An 18721-nucleotide genomic window follows, 5' to 3' on the forward strand; every position below is an offset into this window, starting at 1 on the left:
CTCACCTCTGTGCCTGGCAAAATCTTGGAGCAGACTCTTCTTGAAAGCATGCTAAGGCACACAAAGACCAACAAGGTGGTTAGTGACAGCCAACATGGCTTCACAAAGGAGAAATCATGGAGTATGGACCAACATATTTCAGGCTAAGTTACCTGTACTGTACATAAGTCTCTGCAGGTTGTGACCTGACTGCTACAGGGAAACATGCTCTTCCTCTTCGACTCAGTAACCAAGGCCACCTGAAAACTACTATTCTGAAGATTTACAAAATATTTACTCTATAGTTTGGGTTGCCTTGGGAAATGCTTTCATGTCCTGCCCTTACATTTTAATCCAGCTGGGCTGAAAGAGAAGGAAAGATAGACACCAAGAGTGGTGGGTCTGTCCCATAAGCACATGATGCTTTGGGCAAAACAGAGCCAGGGCTCTGTCTTGTCACCTCTTTACAGATACTATCCAATGATCTAAACATATGAATTAGGAGGAGCTTAAAATGGGAAGGAAGATTCTGAATAAAATGGATACAGGTGTCTATCGTGTCTGTGGGATATAAAAAGAAGGTGGTTGAATAGTAGAAGCAGATTTCAAAAGAACTTTTTTCTAATACAAGGAGAGGACAATGGAATTCTACATTGTGATAGTTCTGTCATTCTGAACTGAATTTTGTGACATAATCCCAAAGCTAAAATGATTAGGTTGGTCTGAGTGGTCTACTCACCCACTATGTTTTGTCTAATTTCCTGCTCTCTAATTTTTGCTGACCATTACCAGGACTAAAAAGAACTCCAAAACTGGCAAAGCTGGAAAATGTCTATTAACTTAATTTTATGTGGTACTGTCAGAATTTCTTAGAGGTGCCTAGTCTGACACCTTCACAGAAAAGCATAGCAGTGCTATTGGCAAGAGGCTTTCGTATTTTTTTTGCTTATGTGAAAAATGTATGTACCTCTTGTATGTACTGGAAGGCTTATTAGCATGAATACTGCCAAATGCTACTGGGGAAGAAAGCAGAACAAATATAATTTTCCACAAAGGTAATGAGACCCAATTAACAAAGTTGCAAAACTGCCACTAGCAAGTCAAAAATCCTAGAGGGATTGATTTAGTGCCAGTGCTCCTACCTGCTGTTGACTGGTTTGTACTTTGGTCTTGTCATTGACTTCTGTGCCATAATTTAATTATAGAAGTTCATTCTTTCTGGATAGTGGCATCCTTGAAGCAGCATATTAATACATCATTTGCTGTTGATAATCACTAATGATGAATCACACTAATGTATCCTTAGTTCTGTCACACAGGTGGTTTTTCATATTAATTTAATCAAAGCAAAGACCTGTGACAATGATGCATTACTCAAAGAATAATTTTGATAAGTATGGGTTTTACATCATTTTACATTTAAATATTATTTAATTTATCTAAATCTTAATTAATGTAACTACAAATAATATAGCTGACTGACCAAAGCAGGCCTTCCTGGAAAATCTGACCAAACACGTAATACATCAGGGCAAGACATATATAGTTAAGATAAAATATGTCCTCAACAGTGTCAAAGCTATAACTATGAAGGCAGTGAAATGCAAAATTTCTTATAGGTAGTGTATCACTGAAGAAAGTCTTTGCTAAGTATGCAAAAATAGTTCAAAAACATTAAATCAAACCTGACTTTCATTAACTAAAAATGCAAAAGAAGGCAAAAACCTGTAATGCATATTAACCAAAAAAAAACCAAACAAACCCAAACCCCAAGTGAAATATCATTAATTCACCATTAAAATTTTCTTTGATTTTTTAAACTCAAACAGCTGTGATTCCTTGAGGAAATTTCAGAAAAGTAGAGAAAAATAATTCCTTTTGTGATCTTTCCCTTATGTTTCCTATATATCTTATGAAAGAATGGAATTTACTTTTCTTTTTTTTTTTGAGAAACATGCTATTTTATGGGTTCATTTTCTGTTAGCTTCTTTTTCCATGCACCCATTCTTTGATCTTCATCAAGAGGACTCATTAACTTTAATCTCCCCATCTTTCCCACACAGGTGTTAGTTTTTCTGAACTCCATTATCACGGTACAAATAATCCATGGTAACTCCGCAGCATAAATGTGTGTAGTTCTGGTCATCTTCTCTTCAAAGAGAAAACTAAAAAAAGAATGGTAAAAGAAGGTCAGCTTTATGATAACTTCTGTATGGGAGAAACTTAAGTGCTAGGATTTGGAACACAGTATTTGTGAAGAAATAGAGACCTAGAAAGGATGTTTGAAAAGCTCAAAAATAAAATTGTGTAGTATTTTCCCCCAAAGATAAGAGAAGACATGAAATAAAATTCTCAAGCATTATGTTTAAAACAAAGAGAAAGAGTATATTTTTCCTCACAGCACAGTTGAGTCGTGGAACTGAACACCACGGAATGCTGTGGAGACCCAAAGCATAAATAGGTTCACAAAAGAAACTCCTGTTCTCCTGTTCCATTACTCCTGCCTAAACAAATTGAAACTGATTTCAGCTTTTGTTTCAGAAAATCCATAAAAAAAAAAAAAACAAGAATAATTTATTCTATTCATACTTAACATCTGCCCTTAAGTATCTTCTATATTAATGTTGCTCAACAGGGGTTTCTGGACTTCTGATCAGACCTACTAGTAACATTCTTAAATAGCACCAGATTTCCATTTACATTGTGTGTATGTTACGTTTGCTATTAAAATATATTGAATAATTGGCTTTAGACTGAGAAAGTAAAACATTATGTGTGGGTTAATGATTTTCCTGTGACAAAAAGGCCTTTGTTAAGGTCTTTTTGTTCTTAACAAAGAAAAAGGCCTAAAATAAAAAAGGAATTTTTCTTTTAGATAAAGAGCTATCAGAATTTAAAAAAAAATCATTAAACGTATGTAAATTCAACAGAAATAGGAGATGATATACAAAATCTGATTTTCTCTGAAAGCTTCATGCAGAAGAAAAGGTTCTACTATTGCGAAAGAAAATTATTGAATAAAGTTACATTATGGGATTCCTTTTATTTTTCAGTGGATCAAGATTCTACTTATTCACATCTCAAACAAGAAACTGTCCTTTCTTCTGCCAGTTCTCATGATATGACACAGAATGACCTTCCACAGTGAAGGGTCAGAGAATCACTAGTACAATCCCATGTTTCGATTATAACCCAAGTGACATGTATTCTGCTAGTCTCAGTGTTCCTGTCTTTCCTGAAGCGTCTGTTCAGTCCTAAAAGATGTTAAGGTCAATTCCTTCCCCTGTTCCTCTTCCCTTACTAAAATCAGTATCTAGGCTGAGATACATGAGTTTGCATATGAATACATAGAAGAAACAGTTCTTTGTAAAGGAGTCATTTACAGTCACTCTTTTTCAGGGAGAATAAAATCCAAAAATAATACTGCAGAAGGAGCTGCATAGTTGGGGCACTAAAAAAATGTAATGGTTTGGTTTTGTTTGATTGGTTGGTTTGGCTTGGTTGTGGGTCTTTGATTGTTTTCAGACAATTTAATACAGTTATTCTGTTATACTGCAATATATAAGAATAAGTAAGTGAGTGAAATTTTCTGTATGCAAGTCGTACCTTTCATTACTGGGATATGTAATCGTTCTCTGTTACAGCGCTATTCCAATACTGCTTCAAATTCAATAATTCCAATATTGGCTCTATGTCAGAGAAGACATTTATTTCTAAATGTAGTATCTGTGAGAGAATGAACTGGAGAACACAATACCTAAGATATTTAAGCATCCAAATCAGTCTTTCTGTAGAAGTTCCAGTCCTTTAGCAAAGTCAAGAGTTTGAAACAGCTCGTATATAATCCAGAAGTCATCTAAAGTCTTAATTTATTATTTATTATAATTGATGCCAATGATGATATCTAAGAGGAAAAAAACTTTGATCACAGATATTAAAAACTTAAAAATATCTGATGACATGTATGATTATATAAAAACAAACAAAATTTACATCTGTTGCCTAAAAGTGCACTGGTAAAGAAGATGTAGCAGCAGAGAAAGACACATGACTCGCCTCATCTCACCTGTATCTCCTGAAGTTTAACCTATTAGTGCCTAATTTATCTAACTTAATTAGGTACATTTTTTTCTTCAACAAATTTCAAGTACTCATTCCAGGAAGCCATTACTCCTGTGTAAGACAAGTAGTATAATTGATTCTTTGAAGGCTGGAATATCTGTTAATATGGAAAGAATTAGGCTACCAGTTTAGACAAGTAAACTAGTTTTCATGGATAAAATGAGACAAAAGAGATAATGCTCTTGGGGTGAAAATCTGTTCCACACTGCTGATAACTAACTGTAGGGGTCTAGAAGCAGGTATCTATACTTGAACTAAAGGCTAAAACCCAGGAAATCTTGTCAATATAGGAAATATAATTAGAGAGAAAACTTCTGTCCCAACATAGATGTCTCTTTTTAGAGTGAACTGAGTAGCTGTTCAGAATTCCAGGTGCATTGTTTAGAGGCTCTCTTTCTAGCCCCGAAATGGGAGGTTAGAGCTTTAGGTTACATGCAACACCTGTACATAGGCATCTATTTTAAGCTGTACGCAGTCTGAGTTAAATCTTACTTGTGGGGCTGATTTGCATTTCAGTTGCTGAAATGTAGGCATCTACTGGCATTAGAGACACCACAAGATGTCCAAGCCATCCACATTGCTCTATCATATGCAGAGCAGAACCTAAATGAGGTCCTTGCCCTTCTGAAGCAACAGATGGATGTTAAGTGAGAATGATAGATCATATCATCTCAAAAGGAACAATAAAACTGAGAGGATGCCACTACTTTAATCTGTTTCTAATTTTTCAATGTGACATATCTTAGAGACACAAGACCTGTTTTCATGAAGTCTAACTGAAGCGTGTTAACTTTGACTGTAAAATAAACTGCAGACTCACATCTAAAAAATGTGAAACCAAATAATTTTAACCATGTATTTACCTCTCCCTTATTCAAATCTCTCTTCCCTGCTGACTCTGTGCATTGAGTGAAAAAACATATACAAGATGAACTGCATGAAAATGAAATTCAATTCTTGTGAGAGATTTGATAGTCTAAAAAAAGTAGAAAATTCTGATACTAAGCCTTGCCAAGTCTTGAGAACAGCTTTCTAAACTTTTTCAACTGGAATACATTGGTGTGATTGTAGGTCAGGAGAAGTCTTCCTGACTGGAGATCAGTAACCAGCTGTACTGTATGACTTTAGCTAAACTAAATAAAATAAAAAAAGATATTGCAGAGGAATTTAGAATAGTCTTAAAGAGGATTACCCATGAGATAAAACCACACGTGTTAAAAAGATTTCCATATACTGTACATGTATCAAAGTTCCTGTTTTTTCAGGGAACTGAATTTTTATTTTTTAAATAAGAGCAAACTTAGCTTCTTTCCCCTTCTCTTCATTTTGTAGATTTTATATTTCCATTAGTAATGGGTGCATAAGATTAGAAAAAGCCTTCATGCCTGAAAGTAAATTTTATTGAGATTCAGCAGACTCTTTTTGGATGGCTACTTTCCACCCTGTAGCATATTGTCAAAGATTTTCTGACAAGACCTAATATCCTGTTTGACACAGAAAACAAATAATAGTTAAAAATATATTTATAAAACAGTTACAGCTTGTCCTGTGTTCAGCTCTAACAGTAATTTTTCTCCTTAGTAGCTGGTGCAATGCTGTGTTTTTGACTTTGGTCTGAGAACAACACTGATAACACACCGATGTTTTAGTTGTTGCTAAGAAATGCTTGCTCTGATCAAGGACTTTTTAGTCTCTCATGCTCTGCCAGTGAGAAGGGACGCAGGAAGCTGTGAGAAAACAGAGACGGGATACCTGACCCAAACTAGCCAAAAGGGTATTCCATACCACAGCACATCATGCCCAGTGTATAAACTAGGGGGAGTTACCCAGAAGGCCCAGATTACTGCTCAGGTCAGGCTGGGTATCGGTCAGCGGGTGCTGAGCAGTTGTGTTGTGCATCACTTGTGCTTACTGTTTTCTTTTCCTTTCCCCTTTTAGTTTCATATTCTCTCCCCTTGTTATTTCCCTATCAATATTTTTATTAGTGGCAGCAGTAGTGGTTTTGTGTTATACCCTAGTTACTGGACTTCTCAACCTTTGGGAGTTGCATTCTTTCGATTCTCCTCCCCATCCCTCTGGGAGAAGCCAGGGGAAGAATGTGGGGAGTGAGTGAGTGGCTGTGTGGTTTTGAGTTACCGGCTGGGCTTAAACCACAACACCACAATATACCTCAAAGTTAATAAAAGGCACAAAATAATGTTAGGCATTTACCTGCCTGCTTTTTTTGGGAAGAGCAAGATCTATTTAAACATCTTTCCAAGGTAGGTAGTTCTCCTTGCAGAGAAACTTGGGAGGATACAGAGAAGAAAAAAGTCTGTGACTCAGTGAATTTGATCAAGAGGAGCTCTGTTTACCATTTGCAAAAGGTAAATAACATATATTCTATGTAATTCTTAAAAGAAACATTTTTCATAGAGCCGTCAGTGACAGTCCTATCCTCCCTCCTGATTTTCTTGCACGTTGGCTGCAAAGTATTCTGTGTTCTTCTTGAGTCAAGAACAGTTTTCACAGTGTTGACACAGTCTTATTGAAAGCTGATTTTTTTTTTTCAAGCTGTAATAAAGGTCTAAAATACACTCTTCTGTTTTCCATGGGTTACGTTTTATTTTCTTCATTCCCAAACAAACAACTCGGAACTATTTTAAGGAATATGTAGAAATAGGAAATTAAGCCTCTTTTGCTGGCTATTGTGAGGGCGGAGGTTTGGAAGGGGGAGGAGGAAGAAAGGGAGGAGGGAGAACCTCTTCAAAAGTATCCAGAATCACAAAATTATTTAGATTGGAAGAGAACTTTAAGATCATCGAGTCCAACCATTAATCTATCACTGCCAAGTCTAAATCTAAAATAAAGCATATTGAATCTGAATATTTGAATATTTCAGTATGTCACCATAGTATATGAACATAATAAACTAGCAATACACAGTCTCCTTCATCTTTAAGAATACTGGAAGTAATGAAATAATTTGTGGGAAGTCTTCATCAGTAGAATCATGTCAAATCTACAGTGCAGAGATCTATACCTGAAAAAGTGGTCTAGAATTCTCCTAAAGTCTAAGACATATGCATTGCAGAGTACATTTCATCCTAATATACTCTTAAAAACTGATTAAGTAAAAAAAAAATAAACTATCGCCATTTTTTCAGTTGAATGTCTAGTGTCATACTAACTTACCTAAGTCTTAGTGTGCTGGTATAGTCTGTGTACAGTCCTTTCCCATTTCACACAAGGCACGTTGCTTCCGGTTTTGGTATATTTTTTTAAAAAAAGGAAATTCTTCTATGACCAACTCTGAATACTGTACTCACATCTTGGTGTTGTTCTGATTATAGAATAAAAGTCTGAATAGAATTCTGTCCTAATTAAATGGTGGAAATAAAAGTCCTTGACAAACATCCTCCTTACAGTTAGAGTGAGTAAATTAAACAACATTCTCATTGAATCTTAATGAGAAGGATTATCTCATTTGTGAATGTAAAGCTTATAGTAACTCCTTTAGTAACCTGAAACAAATAATCCTTTAATGGCCAGATGTTATTCACTGAAGGGGGCTAATTGTAGCCCGATATAGAATATTTGTCACTTGGAGAGTTTTTCTTATGCTGAACCAAGGCTCTCTGGGATCCTATTGTAACTGTGACAATGTGGGATTTTTTTTCTAATATTGATTAAAAAGATGATTAAGATTATTTTCAGCAAAGGGAAATGAAAAAAGAACAGATATTAGATTCTTCATAAATCAAGATTAATAATGCAATGCATTTCAATTAAAAATGCAACAAATTTTCAGAGTTTTAAGCTTCACTGTGCAGGATGGGGGTACATGGGTTCTTAAGGTTTTTTTTTGTTTGTTTTTTAATTAATTATGTGAAACAGTGCTTCTAAATGTATTTCTACTGTGATTGCTTCCCCCCCCCTCCCAATACTTACTAAATTGATCAATGGAAATTCCACAGATTTATATTTCAATTTCCTTGTCTGATTATTTGTTTTAATGGCAAAACATTATTCAGATAGTGGTCCTGTATTTTTAGAGATGCCTGACACTTAGCTTTACAGTTGCTATGACTGCTTCAGTAAAGCACACAGGAATAATTCGCTGTCAAGAACACAATGTATTTCTAATCATATTCCATCAATGACATGTGTTTTACATTGTTAAATCACTTTGGGTGAAAAACAGAGGCTCAGAATGGAATATAAAAAGCCTGTTCTTTCAGTTTCTTTGCATTATTCATAAATGCGGTACCTTGTCAGCAGTTAGACTGTAATCAAAACATAAATGATGTACGAATATTTTGTGTTCAAACTGCATGTAAGATGTTCCTAAATTACACAATACATTGTGTTGTCTTTTTTATAGTCAGTATAAAATTTTAACTACATGTGTCATAAGTTCTGTAAAAGCAATGCTGTCTGCTGTTTCGTTTTTGTTGCCCGATTCAAAAGGATGAGTTGAAATTAAAGAAAAATACCCACAAAAATGTGCAAAATAATCAACATGTTTTTATCCTTTCCATTGTATCTCATTCGCACTCATTATTCTGTTGCATGGTATAACTTGATATAATTTTCAAACTAACTCTCTTGAGCACTGTTTTGAGTGTTTCAGATGTAAATTACAGCATGAATAAATACAAAATTTCCATGTCAGCCTTTTTTTCTTTTGTTCAGTGAGGAAAAGGATTACAAAGACGACTTCTACATTCTAACAGCTTGGAGTCTCTGGCTGTGTATTGAAAACTGAATTAAAAAGAAGTCTAGATTCTGTAGAACTTGTAAGTAGCAAAGATAAAACAAAATTTAGCATACTGTTATGCTACAAAAAGACAAAGAATTAAATAAAAAAAAAGAATGCAATGTTTCATGATTGAAAATGTGGAAACGGGTTAAAAGTATTTTTATTGTCTCCATTGATGGACAGATTACAGACAAAAATTCCTCTTATTATATTAGATGGCTTCCTTATTACCTGTCAAGTTTTCAGCAGCAACATGTAAGTAACACTGTGCTTTCAGTATTTTCATTAATTTTGTCTGGGGACACTTGAGTGCAATAAAATAAAAGGTAGCTAGGAAACTGAGAAACCTTCATCTTTAACTGAAGTTGTAACAGAATATTGTTCCTTGGAAGAAATTTGCCCCTGTGTGTAAAGTCAACAGAATGCACAAATTTTGTTAAATATTTTGCTTTGTTATAAGAATTAATTGGAATACCGTATTTTTAATGCCTTTTCCGCTGGAGTAAATATCATGCTTTTCTGTACCTTTCCCAGGCAAAAAAAGTGAATCTGCTTTCACTTGTGAAGTTTCATAACTTGCAATTTCCATAGTAAAAAATATTCATAAATTACAGTGCCAATTAAATGTACCCTTGTTTCTTTTCCTTCCCTGTATTGAAGCATTTTGACAAAACATTTGATAATAAGCTTTTGGTGAAAACCGTACTATTTTGCAGTAGAGGTACTGAAATTTGAATCAGTTCCTTATTCCAAGAAACTGGAATATCCTGCAGTCTAATATTCAAATTATAAGGTAGCATCTTTCCAAAATTATAACTTTTTCATAGTAATCAAACACACGTATGAATATGAAGTCTGTACTTGGTGTTGTTAGTGATATTTTTCCTTTAGTATTGCTTTTTCTTTATTATTTTAGCCCACAGTGGACTAGATACTGTACAAACACAGAACTGAAGGATGCTTAATTGTCTTATGATTTCTTCATCAAAATCCAAGATGAATCTTACCATTTGCTTTCACACAGAGAGGTTAATTTGAGGGACTGTATTGAGTCAGCTTGTGATATAATCAAACTTGCAGCCTAGCTGTTTTCAAGACTTTACAGAAGATCAGAGAATAATAAAGAGAGATTTTTCAGAAGTATTTGGGGAGCATCTCTCAATTGTAAGAGAATGTTTCTTAAAAAAATTTATAGTAAGCAATTGAGAATGATCTGTTGTAGACTGGATTCAAGGTAATAACAATAATTAAGAGCACATACAGAACATGAGGCAAAACATTTAGAAGCTAAGCACCTTGATTTAAGTGTCGAGGAATACAGGTAATGGAGTTTCAAAGAGCTGAGTGATACAGCCAAGGATATAGAATCATAGAACAGTTAGGTTTGGAAAGGACCTTAAGATCATCTAGTTCCAACCCCCCTGCCATGGGCAGGGACACCTCTCACTAAACCATGCCACCAAATGTGTTGTGCTTTCAGTACAAAACCATTGTCCCTTGTCCTGTCACTACAGGCCTTGGTAAAAAGTCTATCATCTCCATCTTTCCTATAGGCCTCCTTTATCTATTGAAAGGATGAAATGATTTGTCTGGATTGTATATTTCAGTCAAAATTCCAAATACAGTCCATATACCTAATGGAGTAACTTTTCAATACCACATAATAAGCTTTCTATGTACTCCTGGAGCATCCTAACCATTAATGAAATTATGAGAAATACAACACATTAACTTTGGAAAAGCCACATCTTTCTAGGCTAGCAGATGGAAAACAGGCAAGATCTCAAATATTACGACACATACGTCTTTATAATTCTACCCTTTGCTATTTCTTTCAAAAGCTTTAGGCATCCTATAGCCACACTGATCAGATGAACTTATTCTGTTGGTTTTTTTTTTTAAAGTTTCCTCTATCTGACATTGACCTTATATAATAGCAGCCATATTAAAGGGATGAACCTCCACAGAATACTGACTGCAATATTCTGGGGGATTTTGTATCTCTGTGATCTCTCTACATGTCTTCTGCTAAACAGAAATGTAGTGATACAACTTTCCTGGCACCCCTCCTTGAAGTGGAAGTCAGACTGTGATTTTGCTATGTCTGTATGCACTGTTGGGTATAAGACCACATAAATATTTACAAACTTACATATACATTTACTGAAGCTGGCTAAAATCTTCAATTTTCAGAAAATAATCATCAACATTTCTTTTTTTTTTTTTAAGAATTGTGAAAATTACTTGAATATTCTCCCCTCTGTTATGAGTATTAAGTCATAAAAATTGTGTGTTAAATCTTCTGTACTATTAACGACGAATTGCTAAAGGCAGAATAGGAAATTTAGACTAAGACTGCAGGGTCAGTGTTTTTCTAAGTAAGACAGATGAGACACAGCATTTCCATCTAATAAACAACTTAAAAATCTGAAGTAAAACAAAGCCTTGAATGCCTGTTTAAAGAAAATAACTTTCAAATTGCATTCAAAATTGGAGCTAAAATCAGCAAGTTATTTAAAATGAGAAAATGCTACATCTAAAACACATTGCAAAGAGTTTTAAATATAAATAAAATGCTAGTATATTTAATTATATGCAATTAAAATATATTTCAGCTCCCAAGCAACATTTGCTTTAAAGGACTACTTACAGAGAAATAAAAAGTGATCATGAATTCTGAAGACTCCAGTAACATCATTTAAAAACAATGTTGTGAATGTATTAAATTTGAGATGGAAGATAAATATTAATAAATAGGAAAATACTTATTTTGGTTTGAGGCATTCTTTCAGACACCATTTTTCATGGGTGTTGTGCAATTTTCTCTTTAGCATTTTTACATGTTTACAGGAAAGGTACAAATACATTTAGGAGCAATGGCATCAGTTTCACAACAAACAGTGTCAACAACAAAATATTTAGTGTTACCTAATGAAAGTAGGCTAAATGGAATTGTTCCCACTTCTATTTGTGGGAACTATATTAAGGATCAGTGAAGAAAGATGTACAATACATACAATAGGTAGAAACAGATTTAAAATATTTGTGGCCCCATTGGTGTCCATTTTAAGTGTCTAAATAAAATATACTAGTATAATGCATAATTCAAAATCTGTCTCCTATCTAGAACATGGGAAGAATTTTGAAATCACAGTGAAGCATAGAATTACAGAACAGCCCAGTCTGGAAGGGACCTTGAAAGATCATCTGCTCCAGTCTTTTGTGGGAAAGAAAGCCACAGTGAGATTATCTAGCATCTTGAAAACCTCCAAAGCTAGGCACTCTACCGTGTCCCTGAGAAGGTTGTTAAATTGACTGATTATTCTTACTGTAAATTATTTCTTTCTTCTTTCAAGATTAAACATCTCCTGTAGCAGCTTGTACTCATTGATCCTTCATGTGACTTCATGTGAAGACAGCTTCCATGTTTGCAGCTGCCCTTTAAGTACCAAAATACTGTGATGAGGTCCCTTTGAGCGTTTTCTTCAGAGAAGAGACCTAACTGTTTCAACCTTTCCTCACAGGGCAGGTTTTCCAGCCCTTTGATTATCTTTGTGGCCTTCCTTTGAAAATTCTCCAGTCTGTCTGTGTCATTTTTCAACTGGGGACCAGAACCGGACACAGTACTCCAGGTATGGTCTGACAAGTGCTGAGTGCAAGGATCACATACATCTCTGTCTCTGCTAACGAAACTGATGTTGTCCTCATTTTTAAAGAATGCAGGACTGAGAAGAGATTAGGAGACAAGATTTTTGTGCAGCTCTTTGACATGCTAAGGGTGAAAAGGAAGGCTATAAAAATAAAAGAAACCTGAAATGTAGAAGTTTTACTTTAATAAAATTATAGGACTTACATTTTGATTTACTAATATACGGAGTCAGTGTTATTCTTGTATACTGAAATATTCAATCTTGCTTGCTATGCAAAAAGTTGTCAGTGTTATAGTGCACCCTGAAGCAATTTCTTTACATCTTTAGAGTGACAGAAGATACAAATGAAATGTTACATAGTTCAGCAGGATGTGCTGTAGTTCTCTTGCTGTTTTAGAAGCAATGCAAATAAATGTTCATGGGGAGAAACTGCTAACTAGTCATTGCTTGAACTGTGTGACTGTTCCTTAGAATGCTTTGTGTTTAACAGAATCAAATAAAACTTTCACAGTTCAGTAGTTTGCCACCTTGTATTTAATATTTAATGATAACTGTAAATAAATGCTTAGATTTATACTTCATATCTAGACACAGATATGTATCTCTGCAGATTTAGGCAGACAGACATAGGTACCTGAGACTTCTGAAGTATTCTGTGTCAAATATTGGTTTTCTTAAACTTTAAAGGCTTGTGCACTTGGGATCCTTCAGAAAAAAAAAAACAACAAAAAACTTTCAGAGTAAATTAATTAAACCACCCTCAATAATTTTTTTCTTATACTAGATAACTTAGGCCACTTCATAAATTCAGGTAAATTAAATTTCTTTCAATATGAGCTTAATCTGCTCTAAGTAACTGATTTTAAATACACAGTCTTAGTTTGAATTTATTTTCCTGAATGTCCCTATGTAGGTACAATCAAAGGCAACATCTAAACTGAGGAGCTCTTTATAGCATTGATGAGAATAATTGTGCCAGCTTTAATACAATGAACATAAGCAGTGCTCATCTGTATTTTCTCTTGCAAAAAATGAATAAAGATGGTCAAAGTGTATAGTCCATTACAATTTTGCTTAGAATAGACTAATTCTCTAAGAAATGAATAGTTAATGCTACACTGTTATTATAAAATAAGGATTAAGTTCAGTCTCGTTAAAATTTTACACAAGAAAAGTATTATTATATATTTTAAATTTGTTTCATATTTGAATGTAACTGGTGAAAATATTTTAAACTTTCAAGTGCTTAAAATGTTACTCAAAAATTTTATATATCTAAGATACATTTAGCCATAGGAGTGATATTATAAAAATTTCAAATTTTGCATATCACTAAATCCTGCTAAAGTTTCATAAAAGGTTAAAGAAAAAAGAACCTAAGAAAATGCTTATTTAATAAGAAAAGCATCTGGTTTTCTAAAATTACTTTAGTAAATCCACTTAACCACTGATACTGTTTCTACATTTTCCATTCATTGCAGTTTTTCCGTTTCTGAAACCTGATTCAGTCCTATTTTCTCAGTAATTATTCCTCTGTCAAAATCCCCATGCTAGTAAATGTTCCCAAGCTTTCTTCCTTGCTCTGGATGCTAGGTGTGACACCTAGTTGGTGCAATAGGATTTTGCACTCTGGCTATCATTCCCCTATAATGAGGGCTTTAACTTTTCTTGATTTTCAGCGTTATTTAGCTGCCATTGATTAGTCTATCTGACTTTTAGCTACTGATCCAGAAGATATAGCTTTCCTACAACTTGTATGTGAGGTTTTTCCAAGTGTCGTAGGTGCCTTAGATGCTTAAAAAAGTTCATATGGTAGTAGATGAATACGCTTGAGCAGCTAAATATATCCCCTGAAAAACAAGGTTTTCTCAGCAATTTAGACACAAATTTCAGAATAAGACAGAAACCAAATATGCTTATTTATGTTTATATGCACTCAGAAACTGTATATTCTCTTTTCTTTTTATTGACTACAATTGGAGATGAGGGTGGTTACCTGAGATTTAGACCTCTAACTTCAGGTACTTAAGATTTCTTATATGAATCCCATTTCCACTTTCAAAATGAATACTGAACTGATTTAGCTACTCTAAAGTTATATTCAAAATAGACATTGAGATATACCAGGATATTCAGAAAGCCAAGATACTATTCACAAGCTGACATAGTTATTAACCTAAATTTGTCACGCTGCTCACATTGTTTATAATGCTTTACAGTGTTACACTTTTTGTGCTCTTCAGTACTGTGACAAAAACCTGCAGAGGCTAATAAGAACCAAAACCCTCAAAATGAAGAAAGGCTCCAGGGACAGCATGGTATAGAATAATGGGATCTTTTTGACCCTACCAAGAATTTTCTTTGTTGGGTTAACCTAAAAGTTGTTTGCAATGGTATCATATAATACATTTTGGATAGCAGTTTTGTTTAGATGTGTGACACATTGCAATCACATTCTTGAAGCTGATATTGATAACTCTACAGGTATGTCAATACAAAAAACCTTTTTCTAATAAAAGAAAGATTTCTGAGGCATCACTGTTTCCTCAAGGATGCTGAAGAACTGACAAGAGCATGTCATTTGTCGTTTACTACCAACAATACTAAAAAGGCAGAGGGTCTCAACACTTTCTTCACCTCTGTCTTTACCAGCACTGTTGGGCCCCAGGCCTTGGGAAGAAAAAAACAGGTTGATGTAAACAAAGACCCACCATCAGTGAAGGAAGAGGTGGTATGTGAATTATTACAGGAGCTTGACCCCTACAAATTGATAGGTACTGACAACACCCACCCAAGAGTGTGAAGAGAGCTGACATTATTGTGAGGCCACTCTCCATAATCTTTGAGAAAATGTGGAGATTGGGGGATGTCCCAGAAGACTGAAAGAAGGCAAATGTCACCCCATCTACAAGAAGAGCTTATAGGAGGATACAGGAAGCTAGAGGCCCATCAGTCTTACTTCAGTACTTCAGAAAGTCATGAAATTAATCCTTCTGGGGGCAATTGCAAATAAAATTAAGCATGTGATTGGGAAAACCCAACAAACAGATTCTGACTGGATACCAAAAATAGCAAGTCTCAGGAATGAATGTGGCTCCAACTAGGGACAAGAGCACGTGCTGCTGTTGGTGTCTGCTATAGAGCATCTGAGCGCTATGCAAAGGTAGATAAGGCCTTCTTCGTATGACCAGAAGCCTCCTGTTCATAAGCACTAGCTGTCATGAAGGACTTCAGCAATCCTCATGTCTGCTGGAGGGACAACCCAACAGGACACAAGCAATCCAGAAGGTTTCTGGGGCACACTGATGACAACTGTTTGACACAGGTGGTCAAGAAGACAATGAGGGGAGTCATTCTACTTGACCTCATCTTTACTAACAAGGAAACACTGGTCAGAAAATAGGCTGGAAACATGACAGTAGTTGGAAGCCTTGACTGTAGTTGTCATGAGATGATTTTCATAATCCATAGAGAAGGGAGCAAGGCAAATAGATTGTCAGTCCTGGACGTCATAAGGCTTTGGCTTGTTCAGAAATCTGTTAGAAAGAATCCCTACAGGTATGTCATGGAAAAATTTGGGGTGGGGCAGCTGGATCAAGAAGAATCCATCCTGGTGAGGAGAAACTCAGACAAAGACAAGAAGATACCTGGATGGGCAAACAAATTCATTCTGACTAAGCTTAAACATGAAAAGGAAACACACAAGAAATAAACTCAGTAACAGGTGAACAGGGTCAAAACACAGGAAATACTTTTTTCTTTTTTTTTTATGTAAGGGTGGCCAAACACTGGAACTGGTTGCTCAGAGAGGTTGTGGAGACTCCACCCTTGAAGACATATAAAACCTGACTGGACATGGCTCTGGGCAACCTCATCTAGCTGAACTCGCTAGATCTCCAGCAACAACTTCCAGACTTCATCATTCTGTGATTCTGTGACGCTACTACTGTATATGTGTTTAGCTTTTCTTAACCCAGGTGGAGTTAGACTCTTCATGCAGAAAAACTGGAAAATACAAGCAGTAAGCCACAATTGTCATTTTATAGTCATATTTTTAATCATATACTGTTATACTTCAACTCTTCTTTGAAAATATGTATTAGTATTTTATTCTGAATTAAGTTAATATAGAAAAATGAGAGAGAAATGAAAATAAGAAAATGTGAATATAAGCTATCAGATTTCCTGGTGGAAAACACAGAACAATGTCAGCAAAACTGCCAAGGTCTGGTAAGCAGCTGAGTTATTAACAATGACAAATTGCCAACCATATTGCATTTTATTGGATATGTGACACCCTGTAGGAAACTACTGCTCCACTACATGCAAAATGGAACTGATATAATTGTATTGTACCTTCTTGTATTGAAAACCCCATCTATTCATCTTCAGTCAAATTCCACCCACCATGTAGCACTTTTAACAAACTTCTGTTCTTTTTTCTTTCCTGTCTGAAGGCCTTACAGTTTCAAAATATTTTACCACTTGCAGAAATATGTGGCAACTTTACTGGAATCCTTGGGTGAAATTCTACATTTCCAGTTCAAATATGATTCTAAATTCAGGCTGCCTAAGTGAATTCATTGAGGCCACTGGTAGAAAATGGAATGAGGAAGGGTCGCAGTTTGATCCTGCTTTCCAAAATTGGTCAGAGACACATCTTCGTGCATGGCACACTTTGTACTTCAGATAGAGGGATCACAACTCTTGAGAACTAAGACGTATTCTCCGTGGTCTAAGTGCAAGTGGTGCTTACGGGGAATTTAGTCTAGATGTCATTTTGTACAGCCCTCGTAAGTGCTGAAGGCAACTTCTCCATACAAACATCAGAAAAGTTGTAGGATTTGATGAGCTGATACACCTCCAGTCTTGCCTATACTTCTGAACTAAGATAGGGCTTGATTCTTTTTCAACTGTTATTTAAAAACTTTATTTGGGATGCCTGGGTGTAGCTCTATTTAGTAATGCTGTTCTCAGCTACTTTAATGAAGAATCTGTGCAGAGTAAGAATATACATATATATTTGCTTTATTTTTTTTCAAACCAACAGAATTCCAAACACATGTAAACTGTAAATTTGTTGGGTTTGGTTTTGTTTGGTTTTCTTTGCCCTTTGTTTTACTCCCCCATTCCCCCCCGCCCCTTCTGATGAAATGTATTATAAATCTGGTACTGTTTTCATCCTACTGTATACATCTTTTATGTTTCCAGGTTTATATGAATAAACATTTTATTCCAATAAACAAAAAAGATATCATACTTTTCCCAGTTTGTACATAAATTACCCTTGCAATTGATCAATTGTGTTGATTTCATCCAAGTTTCTGTAATCTTTATTTTATCTGCTTCCATATTCAACTCAGTTTCCAGTCAAGTTACGGATAAAAATAAGCATGGTGAAAAAAAAAAAAAAACTTGTTGAAGAGGAGACTATTGTATATTCCCTAAAACTAGTCATATATATAATACATAAAATATTTCTATCAATAGAAGCTACTGGCGCTAGAAGTCATTTAAGGGAAAACTGATTCACATATGTGATTGAGATCAGTCTGGGATTTCAAACTGTTTTTTTTTTTTCTTCCCATTCCCCTGTGAGTTTTGTGGATTTAACAAATATGTTGTAGATATATTTCAGTACAGGAATAATGAAGGTAACATCCGTGTTGAAGTGCTATTTTCATACAATTTGTTATTTAATATCTGTTTGTGTTTTTTTAACAGAGCTATCCCATGATTATTAAAATTCTGTAACATATTCTTTTAAGTTCAAACCTCTAAATATAGATTGTAATTTGGAAATGGAATTGAAGACTGATGAGATATTTAATTTATAAAACTGCTGACAGAAATACAGCTGTGGCAGTCTACCTGTAAATCTTAATTATGTTATGATATGCTGTACCTCTATTAACCTAAAAATGGTCAGAATTATTTTCTTTTTCTCTTGAAGAGATGAAACTCTCTCCCTCCTCTTCCCTCCCCCCTTAAATTTGTTTTATTGGGTCATTTTATTAGGCCAGATGATAGTTCTTGAGAAAAATCCAGTAATATTCACCTGTTTGGGATAAGTGGTATTAGATTAATAATGTAAAAAAAAAAAAAGAAAAGGTAGCTTAGTGATTAATACACTGCCATATTTATCTTAGTTGCAGATGAATATTTGTATGGATATTATAGAAAGTAGGTTTTATATACAGAATGCTTTTGAAGTTGAAGAAATTTTAGA

This window comes from Pezoporus occidentalis, unplaced genomic scaffold (genome assembly GCF_034315485.1).
Source record: "Pezoporus occidentalis ecotype Australia unplaced genomic scaffold, CSIRO_AGI_Poc_V1 ctg5, whole genome shotgun sequence".
NCBI lineage: Eukaryota > Metazoa > Chordata > Aves > Psittaciformes > Psittacidae > Pezoporus > Pezoporus occidentalis.